This window comes from Rutidosis leptorrhynchoides, chromosome 8, assembly GCF_046630445.1.
Source record: "Rutidosis leptorrhynchoides isolate AG116_Rl617_1_P2 chromosome 8, CSIRO_AGI_Rlap_v1, whole genome shotgun sequence".
Lineage (NCBI taxonomy): Eukaryota > Viridiplantae > Streptophyta > Magnoliopsida > Asterales > Asteraceae > Rutidosis > Rutidosis leptorrhynchoides.
Genome location: NC_092340.1, coordinates 58,504,620 through 58,525,136, shown reverse-complemented (window position 1 = coordinate 58,525,136; position 20,517 = coordinate 58,504,620). Strand labels below are relative to the sequence as shown.

The window sequence follows — 20,517 nt, the reverse complement described above, 5'->3', positions numbered from 1 at the left end:
CCCCCAGTTGGGGTCTTTACACGAATACACTTATCATGGCATGCAATATTGGCTCTATAACGATCGAGCCAATCCATACCAACAACGATATCAAAGTCGCCCAAGGTCATTGGAATAAGATCAATTTTAAAAGTTTCGGCACCAAAAACAACATCACAATTCTTACACACATCAACCACTAGCACCGTCTTGCCGTCCGCTATTTCGACTTCTACCGGACGACTTAACTTAGCTAGCGGACTATCAAGTTTAGGCACAAATTTAGGAGACACAAACGACAAATTTGCACCGCTATCAAAAAGAATCCTTGCCGGATTAGAATTAACCATGAAAGTACCTGAAACAACTTTGTTGGATTGTTTGGCTTCATCGTTCGTCATCAAGTAGTTTCGCCCTCTAGCCGACCCCGCCGCCTTCTCAATCTTCTTAACATGATCATTATTCAACTCGGGGCATTCCGGCCTCTTGTGCCCCACTTTACCGCAATTAAAACACGTAACCGTCTTGACCGTGCATTCACGGGCGTAATGACCCGACTTCCCACAATTAAAACAAGTGGGCGCAAAAGTACCCGTGCCACCTTTCTTCACACTATTAACGCTCTCGGTGCCTTTCCTAGACTTCTTGTTTGAGAAATTCGAATAGCTCGAACCTTCAAACTTCCTTTTCGAGAAAACAAAATCACTCTTCCTAGGCACCTCCGGCTCAAAACCCCGAGCCAACTCAAACAATTCATCGAAAGTCTTAGCCATACCCCGGCTAATCTTGCTCTTGTAGTCGGCATTCAAAGTACGATAAAAATCTTTCATAAGCTTATGATCATCACCCACATACTCCGGGCAAAAACGAGTCTTTGCCAAGAATGTAGACTTGAGGGTAACTAAATCCATGGAACCTTGTTGCAATTGATGCAACTCGTCCCGAATTCGATCAAGATCGGATGAAGTTCGATATTCCTTGAAAAACTCTTTCTTGAACTCCTCCCACGTCAAGCCCATGCATTGCTCCTCGCCATACAAATTGATTTTATCATCCCACCACAACTTGCCTTCTTCACGTAACATGCTAGACCCAAACCTCGCCTTCTTCTCGGGAGGACACTCCGCGGTACGGAAGGCCCCCTCGATGTCCGAAATCCAACAAGTACTTTTCAACGGATCCCTCACCCCATTAAACGTCGGAGGTTGAGTATCCTTAAAATTTTTGTAGTGGAAGTCTCTCTTTCCATCACCCCCTTCACCTCGAGGATAAACGTTTCTAGCATCAAGGGCCTCTTCAATAGTGGCCTTCAATCGTTCATTTATCATTTCGGTCACTTGCCCATCGACCGACTCTTGGAAGACCCTTCGGACATCCGCAAGAAAATCCGATTTCAACTTCTTAAAGACGGCCTCGACCTTGGTCGAGAACTCGGCGTCTTCACTTGTACTCCCGTTTTCATGATCAGGACCGTTTCTCGTCTTCATTCTATAAAACGAATTAGGTTAAACCATGAAACGAAAGGACAATTATACCCAATTACATACGTATACACCACACTACCCCATCTTGCTCAACAATCGTCGTACATTGCTTGTTTGACCCGATTTGCACCCGTAGTAATGGTAGCTAGTCATTACCACGCAAGCACGTCGCGCTAACTCGCTAGTACAACGTCCATCTCGCTTGATGATTGCTAAACACAACACAAACAAATAGCGCATGATTAGTTCACATAACCCTATGCACTAATCATACCGATCCGACCCAAAGTCCTACAAGTCCCGCATAAACACGCACAAAAAGTCTAAGTCTAGGCGCCTATCTCAAGTCACCTAAATCCCTTAGACCATGCTCTGATACCACTTGTAACAACCCAAACCGTAACCGACCAAACACGACGAAATTGCAAACAAAAAAAAAATTTTCTGGTGCAGACCATCTGCGCGGCGCGCCAGATGGCCGCGCGGCGCGCCAAATCGCCTGGACAGCCCGCTGTCCCCGGAAGTCTATTTAACGAAAATGTTTGACTAGTTCCCGACATTTTTAGCCAAAACGCTTTTAACCATACATTCATATATGTAAAACTAGCACATAACTAAGGTTTAAGCGAGTTTTACAAAGTGGGGCCCACACGTGCCCAAAACGCCACTAAGTTTAAAATACAATGTTTAATACAAATTAGAGTTTCGACCACGAAAAGTTTCATTGCCAAACGATACAACGAGCATGGTGTTTGGGGTTAAACTACCCAAATCTCGGTCAAACTCCAAAATCATCACATCCCAAAAGCGTCACTAAACAAGACGGGATCTCTAATCCAACCGGATGCCCTTACCCTTGTCCACACCGGAACCTATAAAAATAGTGAACAACGAGAGGGTAAGCAAAGCTTAGTGAGTAAAACATATATATACATGCATATACAACTTACCCACACGCATCCACGATATCAAATAACACATGACAAATCTCGATAAGCAAGCTAGTATCACCAAACGTATCACTAGCAATAATCATAGCATAAATACTCATAACAATAATCAAATGCTAGTATGAACAACAATAAATCATGGTTAACCAATCTCTTCGCTAGGGAACGACTTCGCGAAACAAGTCATCGATGTTCATAACATTCGTTAGCTTCCAAAAACGGCTATGGCATGCTAACCCCCCGAGGTGTTCCAAAAACGGCTATGGCATCACCCCTCAAGTGTTCCAAAAACGGCTATGGCATCACTTGCTCAATGTGAGTAGAACACGGCTATTACTCACGCTTTCGTACACCAACACGGCTATGTGTACGGGTAACTCAAATAACAACGTGGGAGCAAAACACGGCTATTACTCGCCACTAAATGCACAAACACGGCTATGTGCCTTAGTACAAAACATGGACTAATACGGCTAAGTCCCACAACCTTGGTCACAAAACGGCTATGTGACACCATCAACACGGTACATAAATCATATACATACATATATAGATATTCCACTCACCTCAAAATCTCTTGTCGAAAGATAACCGAGCTTGAACACTTCAATGTAACGCACCTATTACATTTATCACAATATCAAAATCATAACTCAAGTTGGTCAACACTCTAAAGCTCACTCCTAGAGCCAATTTGACCTATGGTGCAAATCCGACCCATTTGCACCCTTAACCCTAAAATCGGGTTAACTCATCACAAAACCCTATCATTAACCAAAGTAGGTTCTTTACACATTTTAACATTAGTTTTAGGCTTCAACTACACATATTAATTAGCTTAAGTTCAATTTGACCCATTTGGCACTTTCAAAGTCAACCTACCCATTTTTGGGTCAACCACTAACCCTTTTACACCCATTTACATAAATCATGGTGTTCTAACCCTCTTACTAGCTAATTAGGGTTCTCTAACATCAATTAACACTTCCAAAACCCTAGTTAACTCAATATTGAGTCTATATGACCCAAATTACCCAAGAATACCCAAAATTAACCAAAAGTGGGTTTTATGTTCACCTTTGACTCAAACCCTAGCCCTAAATCAAATTAAACAAAGGAATTAAGATTAGAGCATACCACAACTACCAAAACGAAGATAATGACGAGATGAACAACTTTAGAACTTGGGCTTTAGCAAGAAACCCTCTTCTTCCTCTTCAAAATGAGCTTTCCCTCTCTAAAACTCACTCTCTCACTAAAATAAATTGGGAGGTGATAAGGTTGGTGAACAAGGGAGTAAATGAGCTCCCAAACTACTGAACCAAGCATTAAACTCGGCCTTGATGTGAATTTACCAAAATACCCACAAAATATCTAATTTAAAAGAAAGGGAGAATCTGCCAGTCATATGGCGCGGCGCGCCACCAATCCGCGCGGCGCGCAACCCTCCCAGTCCAGCTTCTTTTGCCTTTTTTTAATATATACAACCAACCCCGATTCGAGTACCGCACAATACACTTATTTACACATATGTACACTTCAATTATTCGGGTCTTACATGTTCATCCTCAACTTCTCGGATTTTAAATAGTGTGCAGATCCTATTAAAGGTACGTAGATGTTCATTTGGATCTTCCTTCGGCGCACCACTAAATTGGCATTGATTAGTCACCATGTGTAGAATTTGTCCTTTGATTTCATAATCTGGCGCATTAATGTCTGGATGAGTAATTGCGTGTCCTTGGCCAGTGCGTTTAGCTCTCATTCGGTCTTCCATACTTAAAGGTTCCAGATTTTCCATAATTAAACTTGTTGAATCGGAATCACTAGAGGATTCTGATTTAATGGTTCGTTCCTCAACAATCTCTGTTTGAATGATTGGTGGTTCCGGAGGAAAGTTTAGTGGTTCAGGATCTACGAATCGTTCCTGAATATTCTCCGAATTCTCAATTGTGAGGTCGGGTTCAAAAAATGGATTATCGGAAGTTTGAATTGAAGTACTTGGTCGACTGGATGACGATTCTAAAGAAAAATCAACGGCGGTAATATTTGCTAGATGTCTTGATCTAGTTACAGGTGGTGAACGTACAAATGGTGGTGAACGTCTTGCTCGGTGCATTCACTGAATATCCTATTAGTTTTAAAAAGGAAAGAAAAATTATAATAAGTTATCCAATCAATAGACTTTTCTGATTTTGCCCACATTTCGAATAGCCAAAAGATGCAGCAGAGGGGCAGGATTCGTTTGGTCTCAATATAATTGAGGACTGTTTGGCTCCAATAACCCGGTCCACGTACAAATTCAACTATTACTACGAACCAGAAAATTTTGATGTCTATCAATTTAATCACTTAAAATAAATTTTCGTAATTTTAAGAAATTTAGATAAGAAGTAGAATAAAAATCTATGTCCTAAAAACTAGAATAGCAAGAAATAAGAAAGAAAAAGAGCTCGTCGAAAAAGGTCGAAAAAGAAAAATGGTTGAAAAATAAAAGGTGACGGAAAAATAAAAGAAACTTATAAAACTTAGAAACACTTGATTAACCTAACCTTATTACTACAACTAACTTAAAATTATAATCGAAAATTGAGATTACTAATTGAAATGATAATTGATACATAGGTAAAAGTTGTCTAAAAATATTAAAGCTTACAGGAAAAACTAAATCCCAAATGGAAATAACTTAAAAAGAAACTAAAACTTAAAAAGGCGTCGCAAAATTCTAAAGCATCTAAATCTTAGTCTAAAGAAAAAGCACTTAAGGAATTCTACGGCAAAGCCTAAAAATCTAGAAGTAAAAATAACTATGGCAAAAACTAAGTTTAAAACTAAATATGAGCTAAAAATACAAATATTACGTTAAAACAATTAAAAATGGACAAAATATAAAAATATACAAAAAGTTGTAAAAAGTACATTTTTTTATAAAAATATTATTTTTATATTATTTATTTATTAAAACTATTAATTTTACAAATTAATTAAACTAATTAATACTAAATACATAAATTAAATAAAAAGTAGAAGTAATTATAATAATAATAATTAGGTAGGGTTATAATTATAATAATAATAATTAATAATTACTCCGTAATTAATTGAGTTAGGGTTTCTGTCGGTGTCAGGTCCCCTCCGCGAGTCGCGGTATTTAAAGCAGCAAACCCCGTGAGTCGCGGGGTTTCAAAATTCAAACCTGGAACAGTTTAAAACTGACGCGTTTTTTTTTTATTTTTTTTATTTTCTGTTTTAAATTTTTCTGTTTTATAATTTAAAATTTATATATAATAAAAACTTATATTTAAAAACTAAAATAAAAATAGAATTACTTTATAATTTTATAAATAAAAATCGTAAAACTAGATTTATATATATATTTTTTTTTATTTTTTTCAGTTTTTATATTTATAAAATATATTTATAAAATAAATTAAATAAAACTTATATTTTTACAAACTAAAGAAACTTTATAAAACTTAAATATTTATCAAACTCCTAAAAATATTTATATTTTTGTTTTTCTTTTTATATTTTCGAATATTTAAAACGTATTTTTATAAAAACGAATTTTAATAAAAGTAAACTAAAAATCTTTTTTTTTTATGTAGCGTTGCGCTTCCGGCTTTTAAGCGATTCCCCGGCAGCGGCGCCAAAAATACTTGACGTTAAAGCTAATGGGTATATAATACTATTAAATTTAGCAGGAAAATACTATTAAATACGATACATTTTTACACAAGATATTTATTTATTTAGAGAATGGATATACTTAAACCTTGCTACAACACTTATAGGCAGTGTACCTAATCGTACAGTAGTGTAGTTTTTAGTAAGTCCGGTTCGTTCCACAGGGAATCTTTTTAAACAAAGCTTAACGCTATATTAGTTTACTTTTATAAAAATACAAATATATATATAAGTAATATTATTATTATAAAGGGGGGTTTTTACCGTTTAATGACCGGTTTGTCGATTTTAAAACTTTAGTCGCAGTTAAAACCAAATGTAAAATAATAAATAAAAGACTTAATTTAAAGCGTAAAGTTTACGATAATGAAATTGCGAATAATAAAAGTGCGATAAAATAAACTTGCGATAATTAAAAAGTACGATAATTAAAAGTGCAATTAAATACAATAACAATAAAAATGCGATAATTAGAAGTGCAATTAAATATAAAATAAAGGAAATTAAATATGAAATAAAAGAATTATGCTTATTTAAACTTCCGTAATCATGATGTTTGACGTGTTGATTTTAGTTTTATGCTCATGGGTTAATTGTCCTTTGTCCTGGATTATTTAATATGTCCGTCTGGTTTTTGTCCATAACAGTCCATCAGTCATAAATATAAAGTGCGAGTGTCCTCGTCAAACTATCCTTATACCCGAAGTTAAATATTCCAACTAATTGGGGACTTAAACTGTAACAAGATTTTAATACTTTGTTTAATAATTACACCAGGATGTCGACTGAGTGTAATTCAAGGTTTTAATATTTTGTTATCAATTATACCAAGTGTCCTTGTACATAATTTCACCCCTGTTTTAATTATTCTAGTGGCTATTAATCCATTCCCGTGTCCGGTTAAATGAACGATTATTCGTACATATAAATACCCCGCCCATCGTGTCCGATCGAGTGTATATGGTAATTTATAGGAACGCCCAATTTTAAATCTTTATATTAACATTAACAAACTATCATTTAGTTAAACAAATATAAAGCCCATTAATAGCCCATAGTCTAATTTCCACAAGTGTCGTTCTTTTATCCAAACCCCAATTATGGTACAAAGCCCAATTACCCAGTTTTAGTAATTAGCCCAACATCATGATTACTTCGGATTAAATAAGCATAATAATAACTTAGCTACGAGACATTAATGTAAAAAGGTTGAACATAACTTACAATGATTAAAAATAGCGTAGCGTTACACGGACAGAATTTCGACTTACACCCTTACAACATTCGCTAACATACCCTTATTATTAGGATTAAAATTAAAATTAAAATTAAAATATAAATTATATATATATATATATATATATATTTTACGTATATAGATAGAGAGAATGATATATGATGGATCAAAAATGCTCAGAATTCGGTTGGCTTTATAGGGAGTTTCAAAGTTTGGGGCTCCGCGACTCGCGGCACTTTTGGCCTTCAAACTCCGCGAGTCGCGGAGTTTGAAATTACAGCTCACCCATTTTGGAGTCTCTCTTGCCGACGGTTTATTTATAAATATAATATATATATATATATAATTAATATAATTAATTATATATTATATTATATTTATATACATAGTTAACTTGTACTTTTTAGTCCGTTGCGTTGAGCGTTGAGAGTTGACTCATGTCCCGGTTCCAGATTTTCGAACGTCCTTGCGTACAATTTAATATCTTGTACTTTGCGTTTTGAATCTTGTACTCTTGTAATTTCGAGACGTTTCTTATCAATAATTGGAACCTCTTTGATTGTCTTTTGTACTTTTGAGCTTTTTGGTCGTTTGCTTCTTCAATTCGTCGAATCTGTCTTTTGTCTTCACCTTTTATTATTTAAACGAATATCACTTGTAAATAGAACAATTGCAACTAAAAGCTTGTCTTTCTTGAGGAATAATGCTATGAAATATATGTTCGTTTTTAGCATTATCACATGCAGACACGGTCGAAGTCCAGACTCACTAATGCATCCTAGCGACTTATCAGTTAGATACACTAATGCAGACCTGGTTCGCTAAGACCACCGCTCTGATACCAACTGAAACGACCCGTCCATATTACTATAAACGCAGTACATTATTCATTGGCCCCATAGCGAGGTATTTGACCTCTATATGATACGTTTTAGAAAAATATTGCATTCATTTCATAAAAAGCACACCATTATTATACATAATGCATGTTTTAAACAAGTGGGCGATTATTTAAGAAATAATCCCCATGATACATCGGTTTCCAAATACTACACATGTGACATAACAATCGAATATAATACATGACAAAGGTTTTATTGAATGCAACACTTCATTTAAACAAAAGCATGAGACTCCATGCACAGCTTGCTCAGATAATGCAACAGCGGAAGACTTTCTTAAGGACCTGAGAATAAACATGCTTAAACAGTCAACACAAAGGTTGGTGAGATATATAGGTTTAGCATCGATATAAATATAGACCACAAGATTTTCATAGTTATAAATATATGTACACTCGCAAGTGTATAAAAGTATTCTATAAGTTGTTGAGCGCTTCGGTAACCATACTTAACCATTAATGTGGCATATTCCCTTTATTATGAAATCTCCCTACACTGTACCAAGTGTAGTAAAAATGAAGTACTATGCAACCGTTTACGATACTAGAGCGACTAGCCAGCAGTGGCGAAGCCAGGATTTCAAAGGGATGGTGTCACAAATTAAAATTCAAATACATCAAGTCATAAAATTTAATTGGCAAACTAAAATTAAATCATAAAAAAATTCAAATATCGTCTAACATATATGTCTTCAATGACATTTTATTCGTTGAAAGCAATCCATAATTGTTTCATCTATAACACTAGTAAAAGCTTCTCTTTATATGACACCCCGAACTAAATCAAACATGGAATGAAAAAATACATATAACAAATTCATATGTATTAAATAAAGTGTACATATAAAGAATGAACAAATAACAAATACTATATGTATATGTACTAAATAAAGTGTACATATAACAAATGCGTAGAATGAACAAATACATTATATAAATTAAATTTATTGAAAACCAAATCAAACATACAATCTAAACTTAGTAAAGCCTAAAATACTGAATAGCACAAAATAATAAAGAAGAAAATTATTGATGATTAACTAAGTAAACTTTAAAAGTTAAGATGGTTCTTTATTTTAATGTATAAAAACAAAAGTGCGCTGCTCAAAGATTCAAATTAACGGATTGGTGATTTTCGTCAAAAATATAGAATATTATAATATAACGAGTGATTGGGTTTTAATTAAATATAATTGATTGATATATTTTAATTTAAATAACTAATTGATTGATATTCTCATATTCATAATATCCATGTACCGACCTAGATTCACATATAAATGGGCTATCAAATTAATAGTGGGGTCACTTATTAAATTTCCAACTCTTTTACACTATGTGAGCTATAGGTATGTTGAATTTCTGGACAAGTCGATGGTGTCATGTGCCCACATAAGGTTGTGAATAGCTCCGCCTCTGCTAGCCCGGTTGAGGTTATCAAACCCGATAGATCTATCAATAGGATTCGCGTATACATGTTCTTACAACATGTAAATATTAGTTACCAAGCTATTAGGGAAGATATGCAAAGTGGTACAACTCAACGTAGAATATGTTTTTAGTACTTGTGTCCATTTCGTAAAACAGTTATAAAACAACGCATGTATTCTCATCCCAAAATATTTTAGAGTTTAAAAATGGGACTATATACTCACGATAGTAAAAGTATATTAATAATAAGTTTTCAACTTATTAAAAATATGACCGTCGTCCTTGGATTCACGAACCTATAACAATAATAACGATTCAGATAATAATAGATATATGAATAAAATAAAGCAAGTTCATAGAATACTTATGTAATAATTTTTAACATTTTATGTTAGTAGTCCATTGTTAGTAGTCCGTTGTTAGTAGTCCTTTGTTAGTAGTCCAAAATAGTCCAAAAAGTCCAACAGTCCAATAATCGGTATATATATATATATATATATATATATATATATATATATATATATATAATCTTAGAATTACCCCACGGCGTATTGTGTACGTATTGTCTTGCAATAATCCATAGACATATTGTATACGTATTGTCTTAGAATTAACTAAGACGTATTGTGTACGTATTGTCTTAGGATTTATCAAAACGTATTGTGCACGTATTGTCATGGAACGTACCAAGATTATTATATATATACAATCTCGAAATTAATCAAGATTATAATATTTTGTTATACTAATGATAACATGTCCAAATATATATAGGATATAGGAAAAGTTAACAAGGATATGGTTAATATAGTTTTTATAATATAAATTTCGTCTATACCACGTTAATTTTAGCATATTTTATTTTGCTCGCCAAATATTCATTACAACTCTGTTTAAAGTGAATCAAATTGATATGGATTCCTTAAGAAGTCAATTTTACAAAACCAATTCAAAAAGTTCATCTAAAGTAGTAATTTTTAGAGCTTTACCCTCTTTTTGTGTCGGTGGACAGATTTGGAAAAATCCCGGCATCCACCCAATATATGATTTTTGATAAAATACTTTCACTTTGTCTAAAATCATGAAAAAAATACTGGAAGTCTTATTTACATATATTAACATATTTCCAAAGTCTTAGCCTCGAACTCAAAGTCTAAGATAGGTTTTTAATTCCCAACCCAAAACAGCCCGCTTTTTACTGAATAGAGATTAAAGGATATATGTTAAGTTTCAAGGTGTTCTTCATATGTACAAGTTATAAGTTCTTATATTAACTTAATATAACATCATAATACATATAAATAAGTGTTATTAGAGTTAAGTTAGAAAGATTAGATTAGTTTTTCAAACAAGTTTAGAATCAAATAAACTATGTTCTAGTTTATAAACTCTTATATAGAAAGCTATAAACATATAAATTGAACAAGAGTTGAAGTAGAGTTTTTACCTCAAGTTTAGAATGTAAAGTTACTGGAAAGAAGTAGTGGAATAAAACTTGAGAGAGTTCTTGCAAGTGTGTGAAAATTGAAAGTAAAATTTAGAAAATGAATGTGTAAAAATGAGTTAGAAATGGTGCTTATTTATAGGCTTGAAAATTTGGCTTTTAGTGAAAATATCTAAGATAAGTTAAAATGTATTAAGTCATGGATGACATATTAAATTGATTAGGTCATGGATGACATATTACACAAATAATTGCAGATTTCTATTGGTATATACCAATAGCAAATACTTCTAGAAGTTGTGTATAATACGGGTAAAAATACCGTATGAATGCGAGTAGAATTCTTGAGAAAATTGAACAGAAATACGAGTATAGCTATCCTTTATATGTATTGGTATATTATAAAGTGTATTCAATACTTGTAAGGATGTATTTACACTCGTAATACATTATATGTAAATACATTTTAACATAAGTTAATTACGTCGTTTAAATAGTAACATATATATTGTTCAAAAACTCTTTAAATTAGTAGTATGAAAATATATATACAATACTTTGTTAATATACTTAATGAGATATTTAATTATCATATTTTCAAGTTAAATATATATAAATCCATATATAAACACAATAATTAAATAATTAAACAATTAAATCAAGTTATGACGTTCGTGAATCGTCGGAATAAAAGGGTGAACAAAAGCTGATGTAAAACTCTTTCCGGAGGTTCAAAATTTATTAAAAATTCATTTCTTATCAAGTCGGAATTATATAAAGATTAAGTTTAAATTTGGTCGGAAATTTCCGGGTCGTCACATAATAGGTAATAGAATTTGTGATACCTCTGGAAAGAAAAAGAAGAAGAATAAGAAAGTACAAGAAACAAAAACCGTAAAGATAAACCCGGTGAAGTCAGTTCCACCAAAAGTTCCACCCAGGTTGGGTGATCCGGGTGAATTTATTGTTCCTTGTCTACTTAGTGATTATGTCATGTATGATGCACTAGCAGATTTAGGTACGAGTGTGAGTGTTATGCCTCTTTCATTATATAAGAGATTAGGAGTATATGAGTTAAGTCCAACAGAAATGAGTGTTCGACTCTTTGATCAAACCATTAAGCACCCAGTTGGAATTGCTGACGACCTACCCGTTCAAGTGGGTAATTTAACCTTTTTAGTCGAATTTATTGTCATTGACATAGAAGAGGACTCAAACATCCCTCTAATTTTAGGTCGACCATTCTTAGCGTCCACTGGGGCGTTATTTGATGTACGAGAGGGTAGAATGACACTTAGTGATGGTGACAAATCGGTCACCTTTGTGATTCGAAAGACTAAATCTCCACCAACCAAAATCGTTGAACCAACAAAAATGATTGGTAAGAACCATGTTGTTTTACCAACTCCAACGGTAGTGCTTAACAATAATAAAATGCCTAAGTGTGGGGAAAATGAAGTAACACCTAATGATGACCTGATAACAAAGAACCCCGTTGTTGATACGAAATTAAATGACTCCGTTATTAATAGTTCAATGAAGAAACTTATTAAACGGATTCTCGATGCTAGAACCAAGGGGAACTTTAAGTTATGTAACCGGTTAGTATCTAATCTATCGCTTAAAGAAAAGGCGAAACTAGTTGAATTTGTGGAAATTACACAGGAATCCGACCAATGGCTTAAAACAAAAGTCACAGATATGTAAGTTGATTATGGTCCAAGAGAAATTGACAATGAAGTTAATCACAATTTCGACACCACAGCTACCTAAGTGTGGGGAGATTCAGATGTTCTAAAAAGAAAACGCTGTCTAAAGTTAGTTGTTCTGTTCTCGTGTAGTTCCGAGAATGGAATCCGATTGGTCTTTTCCGCTAGCAGACACTAAAGAACTAGTTTTCTTCCCCCATTCTGAATTTTTTTTTTTTTGTAGGTTTTGTATTAAATTAATACGCATTTTTTTAAATTTTATTTTTGTGTGATTTTAAAAAATAAAAATTTACTTTATTTCATTAAGTTTAAAAAATGATTTCTAAAATTCATAGTAAGTTGAAGACTAGGTCATGAAACCGAAATTGCTATACCCGAGGGTGGGGCGAAAAATTTTGTTATCATTATTTTTAATTTTATTGATCTAAAGTATACCAAAAAAATTAAAAAATCCAAAAATATTTGCTTTTAAAACAATCGCTTTAAAAATGACAAATTTTAAATTTTGTCGAGGGACGAACTAGGTAAACATACCAAAACTACCTAAAGTAAAAGGAAACAAATTTTTTTAAAAAAAAAATTATTCATTTAAATTGTTTTAATAAATAAAGGTTATATATATATATATATATATATATATATATATATATATATATATATATATATATATATATATATATATATATATATATATATATGTTTGTAGTTTATCTTATGTACAAAACAGGGTAAAACAGCGCACTTTCAAAGAATGGCATTAAAGTTCAGCAAAAGCTACTAATTTTGACGACAAGACGCAAAATATCAAATGTGATATAAAATAATATGTTTGCAAACTCGGTATTTTTAATCACTTTTCTACACTAATCACCCTCATGAATTTATAATTATAGTCTGATTTCATGCAAATGAGAGCATTGCATGATCTTAAGTGTGGGGAAGGGTTATAAATTCTCTCGGGTTTACACTTAGTTTAATTGCCAAATTTTGTGAAAATTTGAAAAAATTTCAACTAAATGAATTCAAAATCATGTTTACACATATTTATGAACGATAAAACTAGGTGTTAATGCCGAAATTATTGTTACCTCGGAGAGAACATAAATGGAGAAACAACCCAAAATGTTAGAATTCATTTAAAATGGAATAGAGGAGAATAAAAAGGCAAAGAAAAAAAAAATAAAAGCTAAATGTGGGAAGAATTTACCAAGTTATTTAAAACACATATCACATATGTTTGTACAAGATTATTACAGGTACTTTTGTTTTGGACGATTTTAATCAGTTTTACCTAATTTACTGTAATATATTTGAAAGAAAGATGGATCTGCACGATGAATCAATTCCATCATTAAAAGGAAGTAAAGTCTTCTGAAAAAGACACGCGCTTCTTGATTTAGGTCAGGAAGTTGTCGTCCAGACCAGCTGTAGGTTGACGAAAAATCTAGAAAAGTCATCTCTAAAATCAGCAGGAAATCCACGGACCTCAGCATCAAACAGGGTCGCCAAGTGGTCAGACTTATCCTATTCATGAGAGGATCTGTCTCGTAAAATGGGGAGGACGCCATGCAAATTAGCTTGATAAGACTAATGAATCAGACCCCCAGAAAGGATAATCTCCTTAAAGATTAAAAATTAGCTTTTAAGCCTGATATTACTCAATCCTTGAGATTGACTTTAAAGATTGAGAATTACAAACTCATGAAATTCAATGATATCTAAACTCGAGCTTGAACGAGAAAATATTTTGATCAAAATTACAAACCGATTTATTTTCTGAAAACCTATTTTCAATGCGTTCATTACCATTGAACGTAAAATCTCGAGAATTCATCAGAATTCATTAGGTTACCTTAACCAAATCGGGTGTCAACCATAAGAACGGTGGTTGCATAGCATGGTCGAAGACAGGACCTTGTACCAGACCGAAAAACTATAGGGTGATCTTTACTATTGCTCCTACAAAGGATAGTAATTGCATCCGACACGTTTTTGACCATAATTATCTGCATGTCACGGGACATTGCCTTAACAATTGCTTGTTCAACGCTTTCCTTTACAACCGGACGGTAGTTTACCGAAAGGTAATATACAGAGCAAGTATACTGGACGTGTTGCTTTCCCAATACAAGGTTAGCAAGTGCGTGACACAAAACCATAAGTTTTGAGCTAAAATTTTCAAATATGAAACCCACCAAACCCACAAAAACATTTTGCAAACACCGGTGAAGGGTTATTCCGGAAAACTTATCTAGGGTAAAAGCTAGAATGAATTTTCAAAAGATCAAATATTTTCATAAAGATCCAATTTCCTTAAGGATCTAAATTTTTATAGTCATGTGGGACTGTAAACCACATCGTTACTATCATTTTTTATACTGCTGTATCAAAATCACTGATTTATAAAGTGTGAGAATAAAAAAAGTGATTCGAGTAAAGTGTGATTTTATTTTAAGTTCTATATTGCTTGAGGACAAGCAACACTCAAGTGTGGGGATATTTGATAGTGTTCCAAATGAACATATATTTAGGCACAATATCCTTCCAATATGTAAAGCTTTTAGTTGCAATTGTTCTATTTTTATGTAATATTCGTTTAAATAAATAATTGCGAAGATAAAAGAAGAAAATGACGATTTGAAGACGCAAATGACCAAAAAGCTCAAATGTACAAGATATAATTCAAGTGGTTCAATTTATTGATGAGAAACGTCCAAAAATGATAAGAGTACAAGCCGCAAAATGCAAAGTACAAGATATTAAATAGTACGCAAGGACGTTCGAAAATCCGGAACCGGGACATGAACCAACTTTCAACGCGCGACGCAACGGAGCTAAAATGACAAGTCAACTATGCACATAAATATAATATAATATATAAATAATTCTTAAAATTATATATATTATATTATATAATAAAACGTCGGCAAAACTAGAAAACAAAGTGATTGGGCTGGATCCAGCTGGCCATGCGATCGCATGTCCAGGATGCCTAAAATCCATGCGATCGCATGGAGGGAAAATCCTGGCCAAGTCTATAAATCGAGCAGTTTTTGGACGAATTTAACACACACCTTTTTCTTTTCCTTCATATGTAACGTAAATATATATATATATATATATATATATATATATATATATATATATATATATATATATATATATATATATATATATATATTTATTTATAATTTAAAGTTTAATTTTAAGTTAATAATAATAAGGTTATTTTAAGAATGTTTTATGGGTTTTAAGTCGAAATTCTGTCCGTGCAACGCTACGCGATTAATCACCACTGTAAGCTATGTTCTTCCTTTTTAAATTAATGTCTCGTAACTAAGTTATTATTATGCTTATTTGAGCCAAAGTAATCGTGATGTTAGACTAAAAATTAAGATTGGGTTATTAGATTTTGTACCATAATTAAGGTTTGGAAAAAAGACCGACACTTGTGAACATTGGACTATTGACTATTAATAGGTAGGGGGTATTGTCTAATTGAACGACAACTCATTGGAACATGTCGAACCTATCTTCAAATTAGTTAATCTAATAATTATTAAAATGATTATGTATGTCCTATTTAGTGACGTTTATACGACATCTTTTACGATCATTTAATTAATTATTCGGGTTGGGTAATTGATTATTCATTCTGATCAAGTGGGTAAATTAATATTCATATCTCATTAAAACAGGGGTGGATTACATACAAGAATAATTGGTGTAATTGTTAACAAAGTATTAAAACCTTGGATTACACGCAGTCGATAACCTGGTGTAATTATTAACAAATTATTAAAATCTTGTTACAGTTCGAATCCCTAATTAGTTGGAATATTTGACTTCGGGAATAAGGTTAATTTGACGAGCATTTTATAATTATGACCGATGGACTATTATGGACAAAAACCAGATAGGTATCAAATAAACCAGGACAAAGGACAATTAACCCGGGTAACAATTAATTAAAATCAAAACGTCAAACATCATGATTACGGAAGTTTAAATAAGCATAATATTTTTATTTCATATTTCATCGTACCTTTATTTACTGTCATTTTAATTACTGCAATTTACTTTATCGCAATTTAAATTCTGTCATTTATATTATCGTCATTTATCTTTACGCTTTATTTAAAATCGACAAACCGGTCATTAAATGGTAAAACCCCCTTTTATAATAATATTATTACTACTTATATATATATATATATATATATATATATATATATATATATATATATATATATATATATATATATATATATATATATATATATAAAAATAGTTATTAAAAATATAGCGTTAAACTCAGCTAGCTCCCTGTGGAATGAACCGGACTTACTAAAAACTACACTACTCTACGATTAGGTACACTAACTATAAGTGTTATAGCAAGGTTTAGGTATATTCCATAAATAAATAAATAAAACTTGTGTAATTTGTATCATATTTTGTAGTATTTCGCAGTAAAAATAATAACTATTTCGTATACGCTGCTGCACACATCAAACACATACCATTTTTATGAATCCTTTAAGAGAAACTTTACCTCCTATATTTTAGTACGCTTATACACATACTTAAACGCTTTAATTTATTTTACAAACATGACATATATTTCAACTATGACTGGAAATTATGTTGGGCTGGGTACGGGTCGGGGAAAATGTGTTTGGGTCCAGATGGGTCAGATTTTTAGACGGGTTTAACAGGTTGGGTCAAATACAAACAGTCATAGAATTCCTTAAAAAGCACTTCATCTATGACGTCACAGAAAGCAGTTATCATCCTCAAGAATCAGTTCAAAACACTTATCCAAACGCCTCCGATATACAGTGGCAACACGCATAAATAGAAAATTATGGGTCTGGTGTATTACTTGCAAAACACGAAGGTAGAAAGGGACACATCTAACCCCAAGGGGTGGCCTAGTCGTTGGGTGTTTGGGAATCTCTTAGCTACACTTTGGGGCTTGCCTTTCAAAAAAAGAAAGAAACACATCTGCTACTTTTAAAATGTAGTGCTTACGATATAAGGCAACTATATGGACACAACTTGTAAGTTTGAGCATTATATCGAAAAGGGAATGCCCCATGAAAGACTTAGACTCACCGGAATCGTGCTTAATCTTGTTTAGAGCTTCCATACTCATTAGGATCCCTGGTGCTCATTTTGAGCTTACTTATTGGACATCCCGACTAATTAATTTGAGCTTCCCTTCTGATTGTTATGAAATAATGTGAGTATTCGTTTTTCAAAAATAACTTGCGATCAAATTCTGGCATAAAATTTACATAGCGTGTAGGTACAACTACAGATTCGTACCCTAGAGCATGATATACAGTCCCACACGAACCTAGCAATATAAATGTAGGGCTTTTACATCATTATTTATACCCATTAGACATGTTCGACCCAGTTGATCTTTTAACAAAAAATTTTTGTTTGACCTTTTAGAGTTAAAAGGGTCTAAACTGCCACCACCGACTATCTTTTATGAACTTTCTTCACCACCAGATAGCACACCTTACGTTGTTAGGTAATTTCTTTCAACCTCTTCAAAGTCGAACTCAGATGATCATTATTACTCTTCTTGCTAAGGAAAATACTTACACCACTTCTTATTAACATCTACAAAGATAAACCACCATTGATTCTCATGGTTTATCATAATAACGAAGGAGATGAAAAACTATATACAAATTCTATTGATTGCCAAGATAATTGAACTTCATTTTCTTTGTCAAGTTTGACTCCTAGATTGAGGTAAATACGAAATAACAAACACCTGGATCTTGGAACCACATTTGAGATAGATCATTCAAAATGACTTTTTGAATGATTTTTTAGGCATCTGATGCTGGTACACCTGCACAATACAATATATTATCGCACAACCTTATCCTTGCGTGAATCATCCAAGCATGGGAAAAACATTAATTATCTTTGCTTCAACAGTGCTTAGAAACCTATATATGTATACTCTTTTATTCTACCCATCCCACCACACTCTTGCGGTAGCCTAGACAAAAAGTTAAAAATCATTAAATCGTCCAAGAGGAACAATATTCAACAATTAGCAACCAATAGAAAACACAGAATCCATAGCATGCTTTAAACATTAAATTTCCAAAACACCCTAACAAAACATCTTAATTCATATCAACCAATCAGTATTACTGTTGCATTACTGTGAAACCCACCATTGTAAATGTAACTATAGTCACACAACTATTAGCCTTCACTACTAATACATACATACAAACATACATTTATTTATACAGAGATTATATACTTGAACTACTGCTTGACATATTAACTTGTGAATACATTTTATTTGACCCATTAACTTATAACTTATGAGGGTTGGCATGTGTTACAATAAAGTTAAAGATAGATAGGCTTAAAATTAAAGAAGAACAAAATTTTACTTTTTTCGTTTAGCTCTGCTCCCTGGCACAGACGAGCAGTTTCTGAATAGATTAAATAAACTAAGAAATCAAAGACATACCAAATTACCAACTTATTTGATTTACTGAATCCAACAAATTATGTTGATGTGATTTCATCAATGGATTTATCATATTTCTAGAGTTTGTGTATCAACAATTGGGATGATTTAGGATTATCGTGAGACATAATTGGGGAAGAATTTGATGCGGTGCGTTTGTGGAGTATTGAACAAAAACCCTTCAATTTCAGAGCAACCCTAATTTTGTTGAAAGCATACAATTGGGACGATTTAGGATTATGGTGAGACATAATTGGGGAAGAATTTGATGATGTGCGTTTGTGGAGTATTGAACAGGAAACCCTTCAATTTCAGAGGAACCCCTAATTTTTTTGAAAGCTCCCGTATTTTTTCCTAATTTAAGGGTATTTTAGGTACATGATTAAAGTTGTTTGATTTATTAACTAATAATGAAAGAGGATTAATATGGACCATTAGATTAAAGGGTAGATTAATGTATTTTGTTAATCTAAGGGTCTTAAATGAGGTTATGTAAATATTTATTAGCTAATAAAAACTCTCTTTTAAGGTATAGAGTGATATATATATATATATATATATATATATATATATATATATATATATATATATATATATATATATATATATATATATATATATATATATATAGGGGCACGATCCGTGGCTAAGCTTAAAACGAGTACAAACCGAATAAGCAAATGTGAACCACAAATCTCATAAAACCTCATCCAGCTGAAAATAAACACGGAGGGGCACTCTGGTAAAATAACAAATCTTTCTTATGTACGATCTTAAAATTGAAAAACCTACTCCAGTCTCCAGATTCCTCCAATAAATCTGAATCTCAACTTCAACTCTTCTTCATATTCTTCTGAATCTCTATGGATCTTCTCTCTCGCAACCAATTTCAACAAACAATGACGATTTCTGATGAATCTTCAATAACAATGGTGAATTTGTTACTCTTCCCAATTGATGAATCGTCATCACAACTCATAAATCCTCAACAACCGTCATGAACTGATGAATCCTCATCAATAAAAATGACGGTTTTTGATAAATTCACGATTTACAAGGTTATCTCTTCTTAATTTGTCGTTACCTTTATTATTATTAATTATTAATTAATAATTATTATTATTCGTTAGAAACTTGTATGCTTACATGTGATTGAATGAATATATTATAAGATATTG

General features: G+C 32.6%; 1 long non-coding RNA gene across 1 annotated transcript in view; it reads right to left on the bottom strand.

The window, feature by feature from the left end:
• Positions 1 to 19,648, bottom strand: part of LOC139862485 (uncharacterized) — a 49,672-nt gene extending 30,024 nt beyond the window's left edge. The window contains exons 1-2 of the long non-coding RNA XR_011764199.1: positions 19,260 to 19,648; positions 17,941 to 18,850 (exon numbers count right to left, since the gene is read on the bottom strand). This is a non-coding gene — a long non-coding RNA (uncharacterized lncRNA). The remainder of the gene's footprint in view (positions 1 to 17,940; positions 18,851 to 19,259) is intronic.
• Positions 19,649 to 20,517: the final 869 nt, after the last annotated feature.